The following is a 26010-nucleotide window of genomic DNA, read 5'->3' as shown; positions in this document are numbered from 1 at the left end:
ACGTGGTATGTTTCTTTTTATGATGCTGTGTTCCCATAGTTCACACAAGGGAAGTTTAATATATGAGAAATGAATCATAAACAATACCTCTCATCACTAAATGGATTGGCGTAATTAATTCATTGTAACTTCTTTCTATTGCATGTTCCGACAAATCAGAATCAATATAACATGAAATCCAGAAGACCTACAATAGCTACTTTCTCATTACATCCTTACATTATCTACATCTAGACTATATTTCAGAATACTTATGATTTCCATGTAGATATTCTAGGGTTGCTCATTATTTATAAGAAAAGTATTCCCAGCAATCAGAAAATATGAAAAGTAACAATTCTAGAAAGAACATACTAACAGCTTGCCCCGAATAGAATTTCTATTGCAAAATTCTGACCACTTTCTACTAGGTTTTGATTTGATTCCTATCCTGATCATATCCTTGAATCTTGATCTCAGATATGTTTTTCTTGCAGAGGAAATCCTAATATTTTTGTTCATTATTTGTTTCATTAATATGTTCATCAACTAAAACTAAAGCTGGAATGAAATTCAAAATAAATCTCTTCAGTAAAATATTCTGTTCTTCTCCACTACAGCTTTAAAACATATTATTGAGACATATTACCCTAGCATAATTTTAACAGCAAGAAAAAACCCACAATAATATAAACATACCCACAAATAGGAAGCCCTTAGGTAGCTTCCTACAGAGGACTAGCTAATTACACAAATTGAAGGCAATATTGTAGCATTTTAAAAATCCAATAACTTTCTTAAAGGAGAAAGTTATTGGAGAAAGGAGGGAGGGAGGGAGAGAGAGAGAGCGAAAAGAAGGAAGGAAGGTAGACCATTTCTCTGCACCTTCAATGAACTTGTTAAAAAAATCCTCAAGGATTTTACCAATCCAGTCACTTATGGTGAAATGGACTAGTAGCAGGAGGAAAGGAGGCGTCCTCGCTATTTCACACAAGTTTATTTATTTATTATATATTTTATTTTGTCGCATTTCTATGCCCAACTCCCAAGGGACTCTGGAAGTTTAATAGAAATAGAAGCATTTTCATACAGATAGACCTTGCTTACTGATGTTAACTGGGACCAGAAAATCTGTTGCTAAGCAATGTGGTTGTAAGACATAATGTCACATAACAATGTCAATTTATGACGGCAGTCCCAGCAGTTCCAGTAGTCCCAGTTGCCATTGTTAGGTGAATCTTGTGTGGTTGTTGCATCCTAGAGTCATGTAATTGCCTGCCATCATATGATTGCTGGCTTCTCTATTGACTTTGCTTGTCAGAAGCTGATAGTAAAATTGCAAATAGTAGTCATGTGACCATGATGGTAGCAACAGCAATAACACTTAGACTTTTATACCACTTCATAGTGCTTTACAGTCCTTTCTAAGTGTTTTACAGAGTCAGCATAATGCCCCCCAACAATCTAGATCTGCATTTTACTGACCTCGGAAAGATGAAAGGCTGAGTCAACCTTGAGTCACTCAGAATCGAACTTCTAGAGTGAGCAGTGAGTTAGCCCTGCAGTACTGCATTCTAACCACTGCAACATCATTATAATGCAACTGTTGTAATACAAGCCATGGCCCAAATTGAGATCATGTGACTGCAGGGATGCTCCGATGGTTGCAACTATGAGTACTGGGTGTAGGCAGGGGTGAAATCCAGCAGGTTCTGACAGGTTCTGGAGAATCGGTAGCGGAAATTTTGAGTAATCCGGAGAACCGGCAAATACCACTTCTGGCTGGCCTCAGAGTGGGGTGGGAATGGATATTTTGCAATATCCTTCCCCTGCCATGCCCACCAAGCCACGCCCACAGAACCGGTAGTAAAAAAAATTGGATTTCACCACTGGGTGTAGGTACCCTTTGTTCAGTCCTGTTACAACTTCAAATGGTCACTGAATAAATGGATGTTAAACAAGAACTACTTGCAGAAGGAAACAAGCTGCAGTTAGGTTGACTGCCCAGTGCAGTTCTTTCATTGCACTACACAAAGTAATGCAGTCATTATCACATAAATAACCCAGGTGCCAATATATTCTTATGCAAAAGATGCCCAATCTATAAAACATAAGGTATTTTGATATTGATTTCTTCTGTACTAGCAACAGGATATTAGTGTAGCATGGGATTCCATTTGTAACATTGGGATTAAATGCAAGGAAGTGGAAAATTGGAATAGACCAGAATTCATGTGAAGTAGCGAGAGCAGCTGGCAGTGTTATTACAGCAAGGGAATAGAAAAATAAGGAGAAGAATTTCTTTGTATTAACCAAACCCCTCCAAGATGGTTGAAATGCTCAATGGAATATCTTTAGACAAATTAATATTCTTGATCTGATTGCTTCCAGTTTAGCTGGTGGTTATTACAAATGCAATGAAGCACCAAATTAAGGTTAGGTTCCTTGACATGGAAAAAATAAGTCTGATCCTTTTGTTAATATAGGAAAGAGTAATCTGTGTTGTAAAAGAAAGCACAGGTGTTTTGATTTTATTTCGGAAAAGCAGAAAAATCATTAATAATTTTAGGAAACATTATGGATAACATGTGCTTTCGGTATTAAATTAATTCATGGTAGTTTCATTAACTCCGAACAGTTAAGTTTAGTTGTTCAAACAGCAAACACAGTACGTTCACTTCTTCAACCATATATTTATCCATGCATGCACACATCTATCCACCCGTTAGTGGAGATCTCACATCCATGACTGCAAAATCAAATCCTGTTTTTTAATGTCTGAAATAACCTCTACAGTTACATACTAACAGGTAAATCCTTCAGGCTACATTTAGAGTCATCGTCCACCACAAAGCAATAAACCAACATTCTAAGCTCTAAGTCGGTTGAAACTCTTCCAATCACTGTGTATCGATGAGGTTGAACGTGCTGGATGATTCAGCACAGATAAAAAGAAGTATTTCACAGAGCATTTAAACTATGGAATTTCTTACCACAAGATGTCATAAGGGCTTCAAAGGTAGATTAGATAAATGCATGGTATACCAAGCTATTAATGGCTGCAAGACATGGTTTGTTTATCTAGAAGATTTATATGCCCTTCAATTTTATATGCCATAATTTTGGGCAGCTCACAACAGTAGCATCTCAAAACTATAACAAAGCTTACCATGCTCCCAAAGTGGTCTTACATACACCAGCATTCAATGTATCCAGCTCTATCTTAACCCTGTTTGTGGAAAAGGATAGCTCTTGAAGGCCCTTCTAGAAGGCTTGGAAATAAGGTCTGCTGGAGGTCTCAGAGTATAGGGTGTTCCATAGGGCAAGAACTGCTTTGGAGAAGGGATCAGTGGTGGGTTTCAAAATTTTTACTACCGGTTCTGTGGGTGTGGTTTGGTGGGCATGGCCTGACTTGATGGGCATGGCTTGGTGGGCATGGCAGGGGAAGGATACTGTAAAATCTCCATTCCCACCCCCTCCAGGGGAAGGTTACTGCAAAATCCTAATTTCCTCCTGATCAGCTGGGACTTGGGAGGCAGAGAATAGATGGGGGCGGGGCCAGTCAGAATTTTTACTACCGGTTCTCCGAACTACTCAAAATTTCTGCTACCGGTTTTCCAGAACTGGCCAGAGCCTGCTGCAACCCACCTCTGGAAGGGATGCTTTCTGGGTCCCACCGTACGGCAGCATTAAAAAGAGGAGACCTGGAACAGGCCACCCTATGTAACATGATGGAATGAGCAGATACTCTCAAGGAGAGGTGGTCTTGCTAATAGTCTCACCTTCTGTTCTTTAAGGCTTTAATAGTTATAAGTGGCACCTAGACATGAACTCCCCAAAATACCTGTAAGCCAGAGCAACTCAAGCAGTAATAGTATAACTGCCCACCTATGTACTGAGGTAATCTAAATCGGTTGTAACTTCTGGATGGTCTTTAAGGGCAGCTCCATATAAAGTGCATTGAAATAATCCAACTGGGAAGTCAACTTGAAAGTTTATACTACAAAAATGTCTTAGTCTATAAGGTGCCCCAACACATTGTTTGATTGTTGTACACTAGTCCTTGACTTACAACCACAATTGAGCCCAACATTTCTATTGCTAAGTGAAACATTTGTTAAGTGGGTTTTGCTCATTCTACAACTTTTCTTGTCACTAGTAGGTAAATCACTGCAGTTGTTAAGTGAGTAACTCAGTACTTAAGTGAATCTGGCTTCCCCGTTGACTTTGCTTGTCAGAAGGTCGCAAAAGGTGATCCCATGACTTTGGGAATCTGCAACAGCCATAAATATTGAACCAGTTGCCAAGCATCCAAATGTTGATCATGTGACCAAAGGGATGCTGCAACGGTCATAAGTGTGAAAAACAGTCATAAGTCACTTTTTTTTTCCAGTGCCATTGTAATTTTGAGTGATCATTAAATGAACTGTTACAGGTTTGAGGACTACATGTGCCTGGTCCAGATATTTTTATCATAATAGTGAACACCATAATCCCATTTAAAATCTTCCCATAAAATTGGCTGTCAGATTTACTGTTCTGCATATGGAGTGAGAGCTTGAATTGTACCAAAGGGACAAACCTCTCGCTGGAAGTCACTGGATAATGATTACTTCTTTATTTGGTTCCTTGGGGTAATTACTGAAAACGACTGCCACTGCTGTCATATACTTGAAATATTTGAGATGATGGCCAGTTCACTCCTGTGAAAAGTTCTTGGTGCACCGAAAGTTAAAACAGTGGTAAAACACTAAGCGTGTATTGATCTACCCAGGCCGCTGAACTCGTGAGAAAGACACAGCTGTGAATTCATTAGCATACCTGGCAACCTGGAGAGATTCATGTAAAAAAACCCACCAAAAAGTACTGTTATTATATTAGCTAATGAGTCCTCCAGTGCGTTGTAATGTAGAAAGAGTTTTGCATTCCTCCCTCCCCCCCTCCCCGAATTTGAAAAAAGTACCAGAGATACAGGAAAGGGGTCGAATAAGGGATTCAGCATCTCTGCACAATGAAGAGATATTTTACGTGTGAACAAAGGCAAGGCTGAATCCAATACTAATTAGCTTTTAATTGACTTTGCTGGAACATTCTGCTGTTTTCAACTCCTCTAATTATGGAACATTCATTACGAAGCTACAGCTTCTTTAAAATTGACCATCCTCCAAAGAACAGTCTTGGTGGTAAAGCTTCATGGCCTCCTCTGAGAATGAAACGTGCTGGGCCTGTTTACAAATTAAATAAATAATTAAATGCTTAATCGGTACGGGCATCTGTCTGTCACAGAATAATTAATAAACAATAAATCCTTCTGTTTCTGGAGTGGGAAGAAGGGACGCTAATAAAACGAATGAGCCTTTAATTATATGATTTGTGCTCTAACAGAAAAATGGTTACTAAAAAAAGGATGCCTATTTTCTAAACACTGTCTTTCCCTAGTCACCCATAGATGGTTGCTATTTGCAGCCAAATTGCAGAAGCAAGTTAACAGGCGCACATTTCGTCCCATTACAGATGTAAGATTGATGGAGGAAAGTCAACTGAATCCTATCCTATTTTCCTTTCCTCCATGACCATGTTGTAGCAAATTACATGATAATGTGCACAATGAGAAGCTTACACTGGGCCTTGAAAACAAGCCACACTGAGTATTGTTGGAGAATGTTAGTGGCTTTTAAATATGCTGGACAGACTTGCCATGCTAGCTGATGGATTTGATGGAAGATGTCCAATGTTGGCCTCAGGATGAATAGCATAGTACATCAAGTCTATTTCCTGATACTTGAATCCACATGGTGAGACGTGAAGTCATGGAACCCTGCTTAGATCCAATCGAACAACTATAAATGGCTGCAGTCCTGTCCTCCAGATGAAGCTGGCTGATTTTTATCAAGACTTGCGAATTCTTCTTACAAGAGTTGTTGAAGCTTTGAAAGAGTGCTTCACTTCAACAAAGTTTTGAATGATACCTCCTATGAAGCCATTTTGCAAAAGTGAAAAGTGAAGTAATGTGATATATTCTGGAGCTCCTCTCAGCTTTTTAGAATCGTATTGGAGTGGAGGGGCATATATATATATTATTTGAAGAAAAAGTAAAATCATTTTCCAGAGTTCACACTATGAAAGAATTCTGAGGGAGAAACTGTTTTTGGCGAACTCTGTAGAACAAGAATGAGAGAATTCTTCTTCTGTGGCTAGGAGAAGAGATGGACTCTTGCAAAGAAAGCAAGTTTTGTCTTTCACACTAGCTAACTAAACCACAGCAGTGGATTTTGCATTTTAATGCATACTAAGGCCAAAAGCATGAACAAGTTTCAATAGTAAGAAACAACACATTAGTTCAGTACCATCTCTTAAAAACTCAATGCAATAGGAACAATAGTTTACATTCCATGGAGGCAGTCAGCCTATGTGTGAAGAAGTCAATTGGTGTTCCTTTCTTTCTTCTTTTCTATCTGAACTGTGTAACTAGAGCAGTCATTCTGCACATACGTATAACTGATCTCAGAGGTCGCACATGCTTTCCAACTCAGGTCATTGACTCGACCCCAACAACATCATCCAACAGTTAGAACTAGGGATGGGGCGTTCAAAGGTTTTTCATACATACCTTTTCATTTGCAACTACACATATTTTGAATATCCAGTTTTCTGATATGCTCATTCTCAATTCAGAGCAGCAACAGTTGACTTAGGCATTCTAGTAACAAGCTGCTTTGTAGACAGTGTTTTATAAGTTAAATTTTGAGAATTATCTCATTATGCCACCTTTTTAGGTTTGGTTAAAATCAAAGAAGCAAAAAAATCAAACTAACAGAAGTCAACTGCCCAGAGAACATGTCTATCAAATTGTTATCATATCTTTGTTAGAACTAATGTTGCCAGGTGTCCACTATTTGAGCGGACAGTCCGCTTTTTTCACATTATGTTCACTATTTTTTTTCACAAAATAGTGGACATTTTTTTATTCAAAAGCTTTATGATGAAATTAAAATGTAATTTAATATTTTACATATTATTATAATATATTTGATGTTTTGAAATTTAAGTAAAGTTTTGAAGTGATTATTTTAATACGTGTTAAAATGTTTGTAAGAAAATATATAATTTAATTGTAATTTTTTTAAATTTTTTTACTACTTAACCCTCCCGCTTGTCCGCTATTTTTTGGAAGCAGACCTGGCAACCCTAGTTAGAACTTCCCTTTCATTGCTGACCTTAGGGTTGATGGCTGCTGAGCACAAAATGAAGAAATTGCTGTAATCTGTCCTGCAAATATATGTTTTATCTGAGATATTGTTATGACTTATGTTGAAAAAATATGCTCACTTTGAACAGGTTGATACTGGTTGATATTCATAAAGGTCAACATTAAATGTCTTCATTCGCAACATTAATCATTCTTGAAAATCTTGAAATATATCCCAAGACTGACCTATCGCAACAGCATTATCATGAATGGAGCTGTGCTGATTTTTGGCATCTTGTAAATTATTAAAAGAGGTCTGGAGAAATCCTACAGTTTTACTTGGATCAGTTAGTGAAGACTACCATACATGGTTTATGAAAACCCATTAAATGGGCTCTAAATTTGGGGGGAATTTGGAATACAATTAAAAAAACACCAAAGAGTAATTTCTGCAACTAAGTTTTCAGAGTTCTAGTTTTTATTATCTCATCCTTTTCTCCCAGGTGAAAGATCTTAGTCAGCACCATTGAGGTCATTTGATATTGTGTGCAAAATAGTTTTTGAAATTTTTTTCAAAACTCCCAGGAAGCTTCTCACTTCTGGAAAAGCTGATATGGCATGATTCAGGAGTAAATTAAGGCAATGGGTAGCACAATGGATCTTCAGCTTTTGATTGCTGTGCTGCAATCCTAGCTTGGATATCAATATACCGCCCACTTATATTTGCATCAATAGAATAGCCTTGGCCTTGCAAGTTTGACATAGCCAGTCCATTACTTTCAATGGTGCTTAAAATTCTATGAATCAAACCAGTCAGTAATTAATTTTTGACTTCCAAAAGTCCTCAAAAAGGATCTGTGTTTTTGTGCTGAAGCATCCACTTGTAACAGTAGATATACAGCAAATCACCTGGATGACCTGATCTTTTTTATTGTTATCTAGGGCTGTATTCCTAATCACAAAGAAATTGAGCTTTCCTTTTTTCTTTTTAATGATTCCATTCTATCTCTGCTAAGGTCCAAAAGAAAGCAATTTATTCACTCCACGGCACTCAAATAATGTATTGTACCGTCCTTCACGCTCGTAATTGGTCCAGCTTGGAATCCTATTTTGCAAAAAATTTAATAACTGGGAGAATTGCAATGCCAGCTCTCTAAAGCAACACTTCCTGAAACCTCCTCCCCCCGAGATTTGTGTAGCTCTTACCTGTTTTTGTTCAAATTGTCCTTAAAAATGTGGTTTCCTCCAGGCCTTAGGCTACGACGAGTGGTGGACCTCTTGTGGAATATTATGTTGCCCTGAATTAGAGTTTTATTTTTTTATATGAGGACAGCCATGAGTTCCTGCAGAATCCTTGGTAATATACAGTGCCTGTAAATTCCTCAGCTTTTTTAAAATTGAACTCAGAATAGGGACCAGGACCTTCAAGGGGGTTCAAATGCAAGCTCTTCTATAGCAATGTTCAATAAAACACGATGACAGATTTTTTTTGGCTTAGTTTTAGATCTGTGCAAAAATATTAGGGTCTATTTTCATTAAATGATTCTAGCTGTTGTACTGATCCAATTTAATGAAACAATCTAGGACATGATCTGCTGGTACCAGACCTTAAACAATATTCTGATACTCACTGGCTAAAGCTCCCAGCCATCTCATCTTCCTCTACACCTTCTGGTCAGTGGGTGCTAGAGAAGGTGGAGAGCCACTTAATCCTTATTCTGATGTCCAAACCAGCTCTAGAAATCATACAGAAGCCTTTAAGCTGATTTCTCAGGCACATACAGCAGGATTCCCCTTGCTGTATGGTGGAGGCAGCTGAGTTAAAACCTTTGGCCAATGCTATAGAACTATCATTAAGCCAGCTTGGTATTTCACCTAGGACCATAAAGAGTGGCACACTACTATCACTGAGTACCACTCTACCACCATCACTGTCCTGCACTTGGACTGCTCCATATGCTCATCATGATTTTTAAAGGTTGCTCAGTGGGTAGGCCTGGTCCCAAATAGTTCCCCCCCAGTGACCTCCTAGCTTTTTCTACTGATGTAGACTAGGGGTACCATATCTAGGCTGGGAAAAAAAATCTGTGCATCCACTGTGCATCCACAGGAGGGCTGCAAAGCTCCCAGCTCAGGAACTCTGAGTAAAACAGAGAACTTCAAGGTTCTTAGTGCATCTCATGTTGGAAGTGAAGTGGTATGCTCCTCTGGTGACAACCAAAGGAAAGATCCTTAAATCAAGGCTCTGTTCATGATAGCTGGGAGGGACAGATACACCTTGGATGCTGAAGTCAACAGAGTTGGATATGAAGTATTATGTGATCTTTGACGTGCTGCCTTTTTGGGGACTTTTCTTACAGATAATGTTGCAATTCCAATGGAGGAATGTTGAGGTGACATTGAATGGTCTAATGAGTTCATTGACAGTGATATGACTAATTGGCCAATGAGTTTTTTTATAACTAAATTCTCTGCCTATCAACATTAGATACTATGGCAATGCTAACAATGCTTTGGCATTTCTGCAAAATGGAAAAAAAGATTAAGAATAAATGTCTAAATCCTAGATTAAGATGACTTAAATATTTACCGCTTTTAAGAATGAGAAGGGTTGTAAGACTATGAATGCCCACTTCTCTCTGTTGCATTGCCTCTCGGTATTACCTAGCTTGCTTCTGCTGACTACTAACACAGAATATTTCTAGTAATTCACAACACTGACAAAATAGACTTCTGCCCAGAAGGCCAACTTTTCTCAGCTAATCAGTTTGCACCCCACTAAAGCTATTGGTAAGTGGGTATTTCTTAGAAGGAGCAAAGGTTCCCATTCGACTTACAATTTCTCCTGGCACCCTGTTGCTAAGTGACCATTGAGAAATCAGAGGCAGCAAAATTAGACAGTGTTATGACAGTCTAGGAACCCCAGAATTTTTAAAATAGCTTTTGAAAGCTTTTAAATTGGAGTAGAAGACTTTCTGCCTTTAACTATCAGTGCAACTCACTGTCCTAGCTGGATAAGCTGCGCTGTCTTTTCTTCCTCCTGTCTCTGCATTAAAGATGGTATAGAGAATAGTTTAAAAATCTATAATGTTGAATTATATCTGAAGGAAACTTGGTTATTATCTTTTTAAATAGTCCACTATCTGTGTTCTTTTTACCCCATTCTGCTAAATAAAATAAAATAAACACCTGCAGACATTTTAATTCTTTTTCATGAAATCCCATGGATTTGTTTTTAAATCAATATTTAAAATAGCTCACTTAAAATTATTTTGCTTTTTGAAACGTAAGTTCAGATCTAGCTATTCTGTCAGAGAGCCTTGAAGTTCTACTTTGAATTGAGTCAGGACTGATTGTTAGGCAGATGTGAGAAATTCTAAATGATGTTTTTATTTAGGATTTACAGTATTATAGGGAGATTGGTAGGTATACCATATCTAGGCTGCAAAACATAGATGACCATTAGATGGTAGCAAAGATGTTAGTTTCTATGTCTCTGCTGCCATCTAACAGTTGATAGAGGTTTTGCAGCCTAGAAAGTATAACCCTAGAGCAGGCCTATCAAACTGGTGGCCCATGGGCCAGATGAATCACGTGCAGGCCATGCCCACCTCGGCTCCGCAAAGGCAAAAAAGACATAATACATCACGATACATCATGTGACACAATTGAGTTTGACACCTGTGCCCTAGAGAATTTAGTGTAATTTCAGAGACTGTGATTATGTTCATAATTCAGATAGAACATGAGATATGCAGAACATCCTCTAAATGGTCTCTCCAATCTTTGGCAAATATCCTACAAATTTAAGCATATTTCTATGTGATCCACAAAGAAATAGGTTGAAAATGAATCTGTCTTCTCACTTTAACCTGTGTGGAATTTATACTGTTATAATAGCTTCAGTGGAAATTACTGTAATTAAAGCTTTTTGTTAGAGGACTGTCAAATTCTTTTGTGTATCTTTTTTTTTTGGTGAAATTAAACCAACCATCTGTTAGCCTTCATTAGGCCGTTCATGAACAGTGCTATTAAATGCAAGTGAGCACACTAAAAGAACTGTTGACATCTGGGTTTCTTTGGAAACATTGATCAATATTAATAACAAAACTACTTCACCTGAATTTATTATTAATAGAAATTTAAATGGAACATAGAGATGGATGTTTTGTGTAGCAGTGCAGTTCTAAAGCAACTAATCTAAATGATGGAGCAAAAGCTTTTTTAGTGGTAGCCATGAATAATAATAATAATAATAATGAAGACACTTTGAATACGAGACTTTCTTCCATGTTATTCCGTATACTCTTGGGATCCTGGATAATATTTTGATATAAATAGCTGTGTATGAATAATTATCATTTTTATTTTTAAGCATAAGCTACAATCTAAGATATTGAAAGCTATCAATATCTTACAATCTAAGATATTGAAAGGTGGACTTAGCCAAATGATATATACATTGATTAAAAACATGCAACTCTACTGATTATAATAGACTGAGACATCCTAATATAAGGAAGGTATCTGAGTGCTAAGGGTTTGATTGCATGGGTTTGCAACTGGAAGAAGTTAGAAGCAATGGAAACAGGATTTGCAAAGATGCGTAAATGAATAAAGGGAGGGATTAAATAAATAAGAAGAAGCTTAGAGTCAAGTAGGAAATCAGAATTTGAGTCCTCTACCAAGGGAAGTTCTATGCCCCAAAGATTAAAGACGCAAAGGATGACCTCAGAAGAGTTAGGAAAACTACAAAATACAAAAAGTTACAAAAAAGATACATATTGTATCTTTCCTCATGCAGATTATTATATGGGTTAGTTTGGAAACTAACTAAGGAGAGAAGCCACCTAGAACTAAGGAGAAAATTCCTAATGGTTAGAACAATCAACCAATGGAACAGATTGTCTGCAGAAGTTGTGGGTGCTCCATTAATGGAGACTTTCAAAAGAGACTGGAAAACTGTTTGTCTGAAATGGTATAGGGTCTCCTGCTTGGGGTTGGACTAGAAGACCCTTCTTCTAACTCTATTATTCCCTTCCAACTCTATTATTCTATGTTCTAGATTTGCAAAGGGGCTATAGGCATCTTCAGGGAAAGGGGAATGGAACAAATAATGAAATGTGCATCCTAATGTTACATTACAAACTTTGTCTACTGCATTCTTGCATGCAATGTTGCAGTGCAAATATAAAAAGATGAAGCTTCCAGTATGAAAACATGATTCAGGTTTCCTCAGAGGGAACCTGCTAGTGGAAAGTGGACAGGTTTCCCAATGTATCCAGAGGTTTTTTTTTTTTTTTTTTTTTTTTTTTACATAGTTCACATGAATGGTATCTGCTCCCAGGTACTTTGGTTGCATGGACATATAAAGGACCACATTTAGTTAGCTGGAGTAGGAGGTAAGTAGTTGGGAGTGCAATCAAAAATGTGTTCCCATATTTTTCTCAACATGGCATGGATCTGCATGAGTAATTTTGATTTCTTTAAAGCAAATATTGCATAGGCTTATTTAACGTAAACATTTTTGCAATTCTGTGGATATTTCTGTTAAGCAAGTTTCAAAAGCCTTAATCTTTCATTGATTTCTTTTGCACTAGAATCTGTCTTTGATTCTTAGATTTCGTTCTGCAGTCAAAATGAAGCTACATACATAAATCAGTGCCTTTCGACACTTTAATCTCCTACTGTAAGAGAAATTTCCAGTTATATATGCCATGTAGGCTCAGTTACTCTCTTTGTCATTTTGTGTGAGAAAGAAATTTGATGTATTCCTTCTTTTCCACACACAATAAATAAAACCTCTTCATAAAACATGCTGTGAGGTTAGGAGCTTAACTATCAAATGAGCAGTACAATGAAAAATCAAACAATGAAATCTCACTAATCTATGATTTAGCTAATACTACCTCATGTTAATATGACGTGAGTTCAGTAACTGTGTCCTCAGCCTTTGTAGATAAAATGTGAATAACTATAGCAGGAAACATCCTACCCATAGTTTTATTTCCATAAGATTTAATTCTTATCCTTCACACATATAGCTGCATGTGTAAAGCATTCCCTGTTCCAGACATTTATAATGTACATCAGGATGCAAAGGGTAAAGCAATAGCAATAGCACTTAAACTTATATACCACTTCGCAGAGCTTTACAGTCCTTTCTAAGTGGTTTACAGAATCAGCATATTGTCCCCCAACAAGCTGGGTTCTCATTTTACTGACCTTGGAAGGATGGAAGGCTGAGTCAACCATCAGCCGGTGAGACTCGAACTGCTGAACTACTGTCCTGCACTGCAATTTCAAGGCAGCTTAAAACCAGGGGAAAAAAACAACAATCCATGCTTGTCAGCCTTTTTCCCAATGGCTGCAAAATGATCTAGATATAATCTGATAATTATGCTCATCTCTAGGTCTGAAGTCAATCTATTGGGAGAATAATGGAAACAGCAATGTTTCAGGGTATCCTTGGAAATATTTCTATAATTTTGCACTCAGTTTGATTTTATTTGTATCTGTTGTGGTTATGCACATGTCATGAGTGCTGGTCATTCATTCCCATATATTTCTAATCTATGTTTGTATAGTCAAGATAGAAATAAACATATCCATATTCAGCAATATGCAGTAGATGAATATGTGGATTAAAGCTCAGATCAGTGGAAAGAATACAGATGGTAAATTGTTGTTTTCTATAGAATCTGTTTTCATAGATTGCACACTAACATACATCAGACAAATTTAAGTAGACTTTAAAAAAACCAAAGCAAAGTAGAGCCTCTCAAGTAATTTAGATTCTTAAGGTCATAATAATGCAATTTCTTGTCAATAGCATTTAAATGGTTTCCCATTACCTTTCTTAGAGGTGAATCACTTAACAGTCTTCATAGACTCTCTCTCCCTCCCCCCCTCTCTCTATGTGATTAAAAAAGACTCAGTATCTGATAAAATAAAATAAAAATATTTTATCAGTATCAAAAACAGTCACTCATACCCTCGTCACCTCTTGTCTGGACTATTGTAACACTCTCTACATGGGGCTTCCCTTGAGGTGCACTCGGAGGCTCCAACTGGCGCAGAGTGCGGCCGCACGGGTGGTTATGGGAGTGACATGGAGTTCCATATGTAACACCTCTCCTGCACGAGCTGCACTGGCTCCCGGTGGTCTTCTGAGTGCGCTTCAAGGTTTTGGTTATTACCTTTAAAGCGCTCCATGGCTTAGGACCTGGTTATCTATGGGACCGCCTGCTACCACCAATAGCCTCCCACCGGCCAGTACGCTCCCATAGAGAGGGGCTCCTCCGGGTGCCGTCGGCCAAACAATTTCGACTGGTGGCCCCCAGGGGGAGAGCCTTCTCTGTGGGGGCACCTACGATTTGGAACAAGCTCCCCCCGGAGATACGGAGGATCCTGGATCTGCGCACCTTCCGTTGCACGCTTAAGACTTTTTTATTTCATCAAGCTGGCCCGGCCTAAATCTTCTCCCCTTTTTAAATGTAAATTTTAATTTGTTTTTAAATTATGGGGTATTTTAAATTTGTCTCAGCCAAATTATTTAATTCGTTTTTACTCTATTTTAAACTTTTGTATTTATGTGTTTTATATTGTGGCTGTTCACCGCCCTGAGTCCTTCGGGAGTAGGGCAATATAGAAATTTAATTAATTAAATAAATAAATAAATAAATAAATAAATAAATAAATAAAATCAGTATCTAATAAAATAAAATAAAAATAATTATTCAATATATTATATATAATTATTCTTATCTACAGTATTCTATTCTGCCAACCAAAGGAAATATTAAATAAGGAATAGAAGTAAGAGGAAGCAAATAAAACAATGTTCAGCTACTCTTCTTCTTAATACAACAGTTATGGAGATGATGGAGGGCTTTGCTCCTACCCAAATTTTTTATATCTCCAACGTTCATCTGCCTCCTTCTCCTGAACTTTCAGATACATTTTCCTCTCTCAAACATCTCAACCATTTTGAGGAGAAAATACATGCATGGAAATATCTAAAGGAGGAAGTAGGGAAGAAAATACATTTTCAGTGTTTAAGGTCAGTAAAAAATCTTCCTCCATGTAGACAGTGATAAATATTCCCACTCATCTATCAACGTATGGAGTTTTGACCTAATTGTATGTTTATTTCAGATTAGAGCATTCTGTAAATTACTTGTAACCCCAAAGGTTGTAGTAGAGCTGAGAACCGATTATAGGAATTGAAGTACTGTATGATATAAACTGATAGGAGTCAGCAAAAAGTAAGGGGGTTAAAATTTGGATCTAAGTTTGTGATAAGAATTAGAACCTGGTGGGCATAATCTCTGGAAAGAGCAAATAATTGGAGAGGAGAAATAACGTGGCTGCTGTTGGATGACTTAGAATCATTGAAAGAAATCAGAATTAACAAACTTCGGACAAAAAAAGGGAGATTGTCCTAGGGAAGGAAGAGACAGAAGATAAAAATCAGGGAAAAGGATAAAAGTAAGAGTGACATGGAAGACAGCAGAAAATGTTTAGACTTGAGCAATTGGTGGTAGGTTTTTTTTTTGTTTGTTTGTTTTTTTGTCTTTTAATGACCACATAATCCTTTACATTGGGAAGGATTCGGCCAACTAAATGGAGCTGAGTGTTATTGGCCGGATGCCCTTCCTATCGCCAATGCAGAATTCACAGCAGATAAACTCATTGTGCCCATATAGAGAAATATCTGCTGCTACCTAGGATCGAACTCACAGCCTTCTGATTGTGAGGCGAGAACTCACCTCTAGGCCACTGCACCACTCACTTGAGCAATTGGTAGTGATGGAAATAAAAATGATATTGAAAAGGGGAGCCTCAAGAGACAAAGACAGACTGTTCATAAGTACAGGTAGCCCTCAACGTATGACCACAATTGAGCCCAACATTTCCATTGCTAAGCAAGACAGTTGTTAAGTGAGTTTTGCCCTGTTTTATGACCTTTCTTGCCATAGTTGTTAGGTGAATCACTGCAGTCATTAAGTTAGTAGCATGATTGTTAAATTAATCTGGCTTCCCCATTGACTTTGCTTGCAGAAGGTCACAAAAGGTGATCACATGACCCTGAGACACTTCAACTGTCATAAGTAGGAGTCAGTTGCCAAGCATCTGAATTTTCATCACATCATCATGGGGATGCTGCAACAGTCATGAAAAATAGTCATAAGTCACTTTTCTCAGTGCCGTTGTAACTTCAAACAGTCACTAAACAAATGATTGTAACTTGAGGACTACTGTTGTGACCTAAGCTCAAGTAGTTGTTAACAGACACAATCAGTCCTAAACAAACATATTTTATTAGAACAGCTGAGAATTATTTCATTCTCAGCTTAGTCCAAATTAATTCCAAAACAAATCCTTCATAAACAGTCCTTCAGCCTTATCACAAACCTTTGTCTCCTTTGGCACCCTGCCAAAGGCTTTTCTTGGCAAAACCCCATGAAGTTCAGAAGGAAGAGATGCCGACAAGAAACAAATGTAGCAACGTTGCTTTCCTATAAAGATCCCAAGAGCCATTGCTGCTCTTTTAAGCCTTCTGGGAGGGGCCAATCATCTCCTGGCCTTACTCCCAAGTCGTCCTTTTTGCTTTAGCTGCTCTTGCCTTTTAGCAGCTCTTCGCATGCGTGCTTGTTCCTGTTCCTCTCTCCTATCCGCCTCTGAAGGCTCCGGAGTCTGAGCATCGCTCCCAGATGGCCCTGGCCCCGTCTCTGCCTCTGACGCAGAGCCCTCATCTGGGCCTTCCCCTGACTCCAGGACTGGCCCATTGTCCTCCCCAGCATCCTCACTGTCCAACTCCACTGCCAGCTCCGCAGGCTGCTGGCGCACCACAACAACTATCTGTAAACAAGAGGAAAAAGGGAGAAAAGATATTTTTCACTCCATACAGCTCTGTTTAGATAGGATTTCATCCTTTGCCCCTGACAGAGAAGAAGAGTAAATCTGGAGGTGCAAAGGAACAAGTAATATCAGTTGTGGTCATAAAGCAAGGAGAACCGATGGCAGGTGGACCAAGGCAGTCATAAAATGGATTCCGCTTGCTAAAAAGCATCCACAAAAGAAACCTCAAACAAGATGGATCGATCATCAGCAAGTATTGTGGGCCCAAATGGAAAAAGAAAACTCAGGACCATATTGGTTGGAAACATGCGGAAGAGGCATTCATCCTATAGTGGATGGATAGACGATGGCTAAAATGATGAATGTTCAGCTAACAGAGAGGCAATGGTTAGCAGCTTAACCAGAGTATAAATCAGGGGTGAAATGCTCCCGGTTCAGATCGAATCGCCCGATCCGGTAGCGATGGAGGCAGGTGGTTCGGAGAACCGGTAGCAAAAATCCCTGCCCCCCCCACCATGTCCAGCTGAGCCACACAATCATCAGAGGCTTTTTTTTACTTTTAAAAACATTTTTTTCTACAACCTCTTCGGCCAAAAAATGCTTTCAAAAGTAAAAAAAAAAGCCTCTGATGATCGCGCGGCTCATCTGGGATCGTCAAAGGCTTTTAAAAGAAAAAAACCCTTTTTTTCTTTTAAATGCCTCTGATGATCCCAGCTGACTTGCCTGATTGGCAGAGGCTTTTTAAAAAAGCCTCTGCCGATCAGGCAACTCAGCTGGGATCGTCAGAGCCTTTTGAAAGCATTTTTTTAACAACCTCTTTGCCGAAGAGGTTGTAGAAAAAATGGCTTTAAAAGTAAAAAAAAAAAATGGCCACGTCCACCCAGTCATATTAACCCCCCCCAAGCCACGCTCACAGAACTGGTAGTAACAAATGCAAGGGATTTCTACTAGTCTCTTATTGAGTTCAAAAGTTTACTGTTGTTCAGTTATTCAGTTACTCATGTTTGTTTTATACAATTTATATAGCTGGATGATTATTTCTCTGATGAAACAGTAACACTCTTCTTATTTGTTCACAATTAGAGGTTTGATATTTTTCTTTTTGGATGACCGGCAGGAAGGAAGAAACATTCCCTTTGAAACAATCTTTGCTAGTTGCAAAAACATGACAGCAGACACGTTTGAAATAAATTGCAGACTTGCTGCAGAGATTTTGTTTGGGATATTTCAAAGGAGTCACTTTCTCCAATTCAACATATTGGGAAAGTCAAGCCTTGCATAAAATCATGTCATTTTCTCCCCACTGCTCATGGCGGAATATTTTTGGGAACTTTTTTTCTTTGCAAATTGGGCTGTTTTTGAACTTGAATTTATTTTGCCTGCTTCCCTCACTGTGTTGAATTTGGCCCCGTTCTGTTGCAAGGCACCAGCTGATGGAGCAATAGAAAGATATCTCTTTATATAATTCCTTTCTAGGGGTCTTTTGGGTTTGAAAGAATAAAAAGCCACCACTAGTCTCTTATATAAACCTCTTTTTTTTAAATTTGATTTATATGCCGCCCTTCTCCGGAGACTCAGGGCGGCTTATAGTGAGTTAAGCAATAGCCTTCATACTTTTGTATATTTATACAAAGTCAGCTTATTGCCCCCACAAACTGGGTCCTCAATTTACCTATCTTAGAAAGGATGGAAGGCTGAATCAACCTTGAGCCTGGCGAGATTCGATCTTACTTTAATTGCAGACAGCTGGTGTTAAGTTACAGTGCTTCTGTAACTTTGAGGGAAGAAGTCATAAAAATGTCCTCCCTTTCTCTAGACCAGTGGCTCTCAACCTTCCTAATGCTGCGACCCTTTAATACAGTTCCTCATGTTGTGCTGACCCCCAACAATAAAATTATTCCTAAAACCATTGAAAATATGTGTTTTCCGATGGTCTTAGGCGATCCCTGCGAAAGAGTCATTCGACCCCCAAAGGGGTCCCAACCCACAGGTTGAGAACCACTGCTCTAGACAAAGTAATTAACTTCTCCTTATCCTGTTATGAACTCATTCCTTTAAACCAGGAGTCCCCAACCCCTGGGCCACAGACCACTTTTGGCCATGGCCCATTGGGAACCGGGCTGTTGAAGCAGCGGGTGAGCCCACAAAACTTCATTTGTGCATGTGTGAGATTTAGATAGTGCTCATGAAACCATTCCCCCCTCCTGCTGCTGAAACCGCCGAAGCTGCCATTACCGCCACTGGTCTATAAAAACCAAAAAGGACGGGGATCCCTGCTTTAAATTACAGCCTCATTTCATCAACTAATACAAAGTTTCATTTTAGTTGGTTAGAAAAGGACAGCACTGCAGTTGAGGAAGCAAGCTCACCAATTTTTAGATGGAAAACTCAGTTTCCTCAAATTAGTCAGTAGCTTCTGGAGGTCTTTTCAAAGAAAATGTCCTTGAGGTTTGATTTGTCTGAACTGAAAGGAAAACCAAACAAGCATGGTTCATCCTATCAGTAATTGTCCTTGTGACATTTGCAGGTTTGGGGATATCAAGCACGAAACAGGTGTCATCAAATCTATTTGCAGTGCGGTGACCTTCATAGCTAACCAGACATAGCTTGGTACACATACTGGAGGCTCTGATGGATCCATGGAGCTTTTCTTAGATGCTAAGTAAATATATGGCAATGCAGCAAATGAAAAAGACATTATTTGTCCTAGGAAACACAGAGATGGAGGAATTTTTTTTTAGATGTTTCAGTGCTCAAATTTGCTTTGTAAGTAACAAATACTTACAGGGCAATTTCTAGGGACATATATTTTTCTAAGCAGCTTAAAAATAAACCAGAATTTTAAAATTCTTTTTAAAAAATGACTTGCAAACTTACAAACTGTTGCAAGTATTTAAGTATTTATTAAAGTGTCACAACCTGCTTTATAAAGATTAAAGAATCTTTCAGGCTGATGGGAATGTTTGGTTGATTTAGATACTTTTGTGGGTGTTCTTACAAGATGGCTGTCTTGAGATCATTGCCTGTTCACACAACTGTCACATGATAGGCATAAATGAAGAGGTGTGGTGGCTCAGTGGCTAAGATGCTGAGCTTGTCAATTGAAAAGTTGGCAGTTCAGAGGTTCGAATCCCTAGTGCCACGTAACAGGGTGAGCTCCCATTACTTGTCCCAGCTTCTGCCAACCTAGCAGTTCGAAAGCATGTAAAAAATGGAAGTAGAAAAATGGGGACTACCTTTGGTGGGAAGGTAACAGTGTTCCGTGCATCTTTGGCATTTAGTCATCCCAGCCACATGACCATGAAGACGTCTTTGGGCAGCACTGGCTCTTCAGCTTTGAAACGGAGATGAGCACCACCCTCTAGAGTCGCACATATGTGCGAGGGAAACCTTTACCTTTAGGCATAAACAGTGTGCTCTGTGGAACTTTGGAAATAATCTGGAAAATATGATTCACAACCCACTGGAGCATGTATGTATAGCTGCCAGGTGACTCTATGAAATGATTTAGTTTTAAAGTGTTGCAGACAAATGCTGCATCTGCCCTCTTGTGTTCTTTAAAGCATGGTGGATTTATTCTAAAAGATTGCATAGTACTGCAAACTGTCAGTTTTCTGACTGGGGGTGGGATGAGGAGAGAACAATCCTTGAGAATGCCATCTTTCATTTGCCACAGGTGATGTCTATCATTCTTTCTTAAATTGTTTTAGGCAGAGGGATGTGTTTCCTGAAAATATACCATACATTTACATTTATAAGAATGCCGGGTACAGAAATACGTTTGTAAAATAAAGATTGAGACTGATGTGTTATAGGGATTGCATGTTTTGAAGAAGATGAGAGTTATGCCAGAGGCTCAACAAAACTGGACAGGTCTGATCAGATGAGCCAGTTGAAGAGTGTCTCTCTCATAAACAATTTAGTGATACATAACTTTCAGAAACCTATATTTCAGATAATTTATACTTTTTCTAAAACCTAAAGTTTGGGTCTGTAACCTTTAACAGGGTAAAACAGTGCATTACAGGACAGCCATTTTTGAACCAAGCTAACACAAAATGGGCTTACTTACAGAATATGTCCCAAAGTCTGAACCCGTGACTCCTGTGGGATTTCAATTCTGCAAATGTGTGGTTGCTTTCATGTTGTCATGCTACCATACTGCCACCCAGAGTTCATAGACCAATCCCACTTAAATCAGTTCCATCATTGAGTGTCAGAAGATGGTCAGTTATGGTCAAGCTATCAGAAGTCAGAAATCATTCATGCTTCCATTGCATTTTTGCCGAGGTCATTCTGTTTATCTAGTTTGTAACGCAATATCTCTGAAATGATGACACAGTGGGTGGTTGCCTGCTTGGGTCTAATTCCCAGATCTATCAGTAACCATGGCCAATAGTTAAAACGGACTTAAAATGTAATTCCTTTACCTGTTGTTGGTATTTTATTTGCTACTGCATTTTTTGCTATTTTTATTGTTTGTTAACTTCATTTTTTAGGTTGCTTGTTTACACTGTTTTTATTATATCGTCTTTCCATAAAGCGTTTAATATTGATGGCTTTGTTTTGGTGGTAAGCAAAATAAAGCATAGATCCTTAAAATAAAGAGCAAACCTTTGTTCCTTGTTATAAATTTCTTCTTTCCTCTCCACAAACAGGTACTTCTTGCCATTACTTCAATTGACTCTTGACTTCTAAAAGGTAAAGGTTCCCCTCACACATACATGCTAGTCGTTCCTGACTCTAGGGGGTAGTGCTCATCTCTGTTTCTAAGCCGAAGAGCCAGAGCTGTCTGATGACAATTTGATGGTCATGTAGCCGGCATGACTAAACACCAAAGGTGCACGGATTGCTGTTACCTTCCCACCAAAGGTGGTCCCTATTTTTCTACTTGCATTTTTACATGCTTTCGAACTGCTAGGTTAGCAGAAGCTGGGACAAGTAATGGGAGCTCACTCCATTATGCAGCGTTAGGGATTCGAACCGCCAAACTGCTGAACTTTCTGATTGACTAGCTCAGCGTCTTAGCCACTGAGCCAGTAGAAGTATAATCATGTATTAAAGAAACCAGAGAATCTGATTTCTTTTCTACCTCTGGTGGCAGATTATTTAGTACACAAGTTACAAAAACAAAAATGAAGCTTCTTAAGTTTCTTGTCTTAATAAGATACCATGAATATACAAACATAAAATAATGATTGATTCTTTTTTCCTTTTCCTATTCCATGCCTTGACTGTCATAGAAATCAAAACTGACAGGCACCCTGGGATTTTCTGAACAGGACAGGACACATCAGATGTGGGGAAGGTGAACCATACTTCGAACCTATTTCTGGAAACAAAGCAGGCAAACATTAATCAAAAAGCCAAATTTTAATTAAACCTATTTTTTATGTTTTATTTTGAATGTCAAAATTGTTACATGCCCTAACAAAAGGTTCATTTCTTAATCCTTTTGAACCTATTAGTGTATCTTTTAGCTTTCCTCCCTCCGTCCCTTCAACTAGAAGGAGAACCTGACAAGAGCTAATTTCTAATTTAATTGGATTTCCCCTTCAAATTCCCATGTTTGAGATTTTTGGGACATTCCATGGGCTTAATGAGAGTGACTTTTCCATTTTTGATATTATCTGCAATTACACTTTTGGGATAGATCTGAAAAAAAAAATAGTCACCGCAGAGATATTAATGCTCCTCTGTCATTAAGCCACTGTTATTCTTTGTTGGAAGCAAAGAAGAAATTGCATTTCTGGTTTGGATCATTGCTTGCTTGTTTGCTTGCTTGCTTGCGTATGTATGTTTGTTTGTTTGTTTGTTTGTTTGTTTGTTTATGAAAAAAGGGATAAATAGAAATTGGAGTTTTAATAAGTCTGTCCTTGGGACATTAGTGGGTAGTCCAGTCGTAGTTTTACTGCATTCAAAATTTTAAATTAGAAAGTTTGCATTCCAAATTCCAAAGTGAGCATTCCAAATTCCCAATTTAAATTACTAGAAGATTATAGGAGAGCAAAATATTTTGCGTTGAAAGACCTGTGTAAGTTTTTAGCTACGTTCTATTTGCAAGCCAAATATAATCAAATGTTGATGTGATCATACATTAGATAGAAGATAAAATAACATTTTGGGCACACAATTGCTTCTGGGTAGTTTCAGAAATGCAATTTACTAAGTGTAATCCCAACCTCAACAATTCCATTGTCTCCCTAGGGTAATTCATTTTAAGGTATACTTCATCTGGCATGCAAGCATTCCAGTACAAAACATTCCAAATCTTGTCTTTTTGATCTATCTATCTGCACTGTTCATCTGAAGTTATTTGCCCTGCTTGCTGTCTACAGATAAAGGGTCTTGCATTTCCCCCCTCTCTTTCATACAAATGCACTTCCAGTAATGAGATTTCTGTAAACGCATTAGTGAGATAGGATAACTATCAGTAACCACAACAAAACCCAGATCAAATACAAGGTACAGTCTAAATGGGGAACATGAAAACACTTAAATGAGATCTTAGTATCAATAAGGAATTTCTTGTTCCAGTATAATTGTGTTATAATGCTGAAAGTTGGCTTAGCATGTAATAAGCACTGAAAATTAATTCCATTTTTTTTAAAAAAGAAAGAGATGTATTCCTAGTCATCAGAGAACCTGAAAATTACTACTTAATATTCCTTATTCCTTAACATCTGAAAACTTATTGGGCTCAGTGTCACCTAGTAAGTCACCTTAAATTTAACGAAATAACCATTAGGCTGAAGTGCTGTTTAAATGTAAAAATAAATTTTGAATGGGAATTGAATGGCAGTGTGCTTCCCGCTCCTTTATAAATGTCTCCTCTCTACTCGAACATATCTGTTCTTGTTCCATTTATTATTAATTGCATTTATAAGTTGCCTTTTCTAAGGACCTCCAGTGGTGACCTTCAGACTGGCCGATTGCAATGTGCTCTACAAGAACAGCATTCAGAAGCTTCTGTTGGACAGAATGTGGTGATGGAAACCATTAATGCATTTCTTCTCAAGGTGCAATTCAAGGTTCTGGTAGTCATGTCTGGGGACTGGTTATATAAAAGGGCTATGTCTCCTAATGGTTTCAGCCGATCCTATCCAATTCAGCAGGATGGACATTCTCTGAGTCCTGTCTGCTAAGGTATGTTGGTTGGCAGGGCCCAGAAGGAGGACTTTTCCCACCATGGCACCAGTCTGTGTCACATATGTAAATTGGGTGCTCAGTGGCTAAGACACTGAGCTTGTCGATCGAAAGGTTGGCAGTTCAGCGGTTCGAATCACTAGTGCCGTGTAATGGGGTGAGCTCCCGTTACTTGTCCCAGCTTCTGCCAACCTAGCAGTTTGAAAGCACGTAAAAAATGCAAGTAGAAAAATAGGGACCACCTTTGGTGGGAAGGTAACAGCGTTCTGTGCACCTTTGGCATTGAGTTATGCCGGCCACATGACCACGGAGATGTCTTCAGACAGCGCTGGCTCTTTGGCTTTGAAATGGAGATGAGCACTACCCCCCCTAGAGTCAGGAACAACTAGCACATATGTGCGAGGGGAACCTTTACCTTATACATCAAACAAACAAACAAATAAATAAGTGGATTTTGTCTTCATGGCAACAATCTTGTGAGATGGACTTGGTCAATAGAGCACAGATTTCTTTGAGGTTGCCCTAGCATGAGCCACCAACCATTTCCTAAAGGCAGGAGTACAAAGTAGGGCCTCTGCAACTTCCTAGGAAGGCAACCTCTGCCTCTCTTTTCCTGCTTTATAGTAATATTTTCTGAGCTGTGTCAGCTCATGCTGAGCTGTCAGGTTTGCCCGCTGTGCTTTATTTCATTGTAGGCAACCCCCTGCAACTGACCAAGTTGTGCTGCGATAGGAAGGGTGAAAAAAAGCCCAGGGAATGAATGCACCAAAGTCATCTAGGGAATTGCCTGGTTAAGTGGGCCTAGAGCCTGTTTCCCCCCCCCCAATTCCAAGTCTAGTAAACCTTTGCTAGAGTTTTGATTCTGTGTCTATGATCTCCATGATGCTAGCTAGATTTGAATTAAATAGATTTCTTCATAACTAGATGTAGTGGTACATAATATTTGCAAAATAAAGAAAAGCTTGGTGCAGTAGCTTGAAATAGAGAAAGTACACATTCACACTGGCAACAGAAGGAATGTAGAAAAGCATCAACAATGTGAGCAGTATTTGTATAACAGAATAACATAAGGGAAGGGATCTTGGAGGTCGTCTCGTCCAACCCCCTGCTCAAGCAGGAGATCCTGTGCCATTTCAGACAAATGATGGTTCAAACTCTTCTTAAAAACCTCCAGTGTTAAGAGCACCCACAACTTATGGAGGCAAGTTGTTCCATTGATTAATTGTTCTCACTGTCAATATTTGTGGTCACTTCCTGAATAAAAATACCTAACATTAGAATTCATAAATAGATGGATCAGATGCCGGGGAGAACATTACAACCAATAAGGAAGGAGTGGAGAATTTTTGATCAAACAAATGCTTTGGACAACTAGAAATTACCTCAACTAAAGATTATGATGAAGATGGGAACTGCAATTCAGGAATACTTGGAAAGTTCTCTACACCTCACAAATACATCTGAACTGTTTTTGCCTAGTATTGTAAATTGAAATGATATGTTAAGCTGATGTACTAAACACTTCACATCTAGAGACAACTCACCTAAAATTAGGAAGATAAGATAAATGATCATCCTTACAGCTATCTCTGTTGTAGTCATAGGCCTGCAACAATATGTAATGTATTTGGTGAATGTGGCAACTGGCAAGTCATACTTGTGACTATTTTTTTCTAAAGGAGAAATAGATAGCAGCTTATATCTGATAGATTTCTTGCCATGATCATATCATTTCTTTTTAAGATTAAGAGTTGCCATGGCCATTTTTCTCCGTAGGCATACTGTTCTCTTAGAATAAGGTAAAGGTTCCCCTCGCACATACTGTATGTGCT

This window comes from Pantherophis guttatus, chromosome 1 (assembly GCF_059756535.1).
Source record: "Pantherophis guttatus breed Tessera chromosome 1, ASM5975653v1, whole genome shotgun sequence".
Taxonomy (NCBI): Eukaryota; Metazoa; Chordata; class Lepidosauria; order Squamata; family Colubridae; genus Pantherophis; species Pantherophis guttatus.
The sequence above is the reverse complement of the archived record's forward strand: the minus strand, read 5'-3'. Positions refer to the sequence as shown.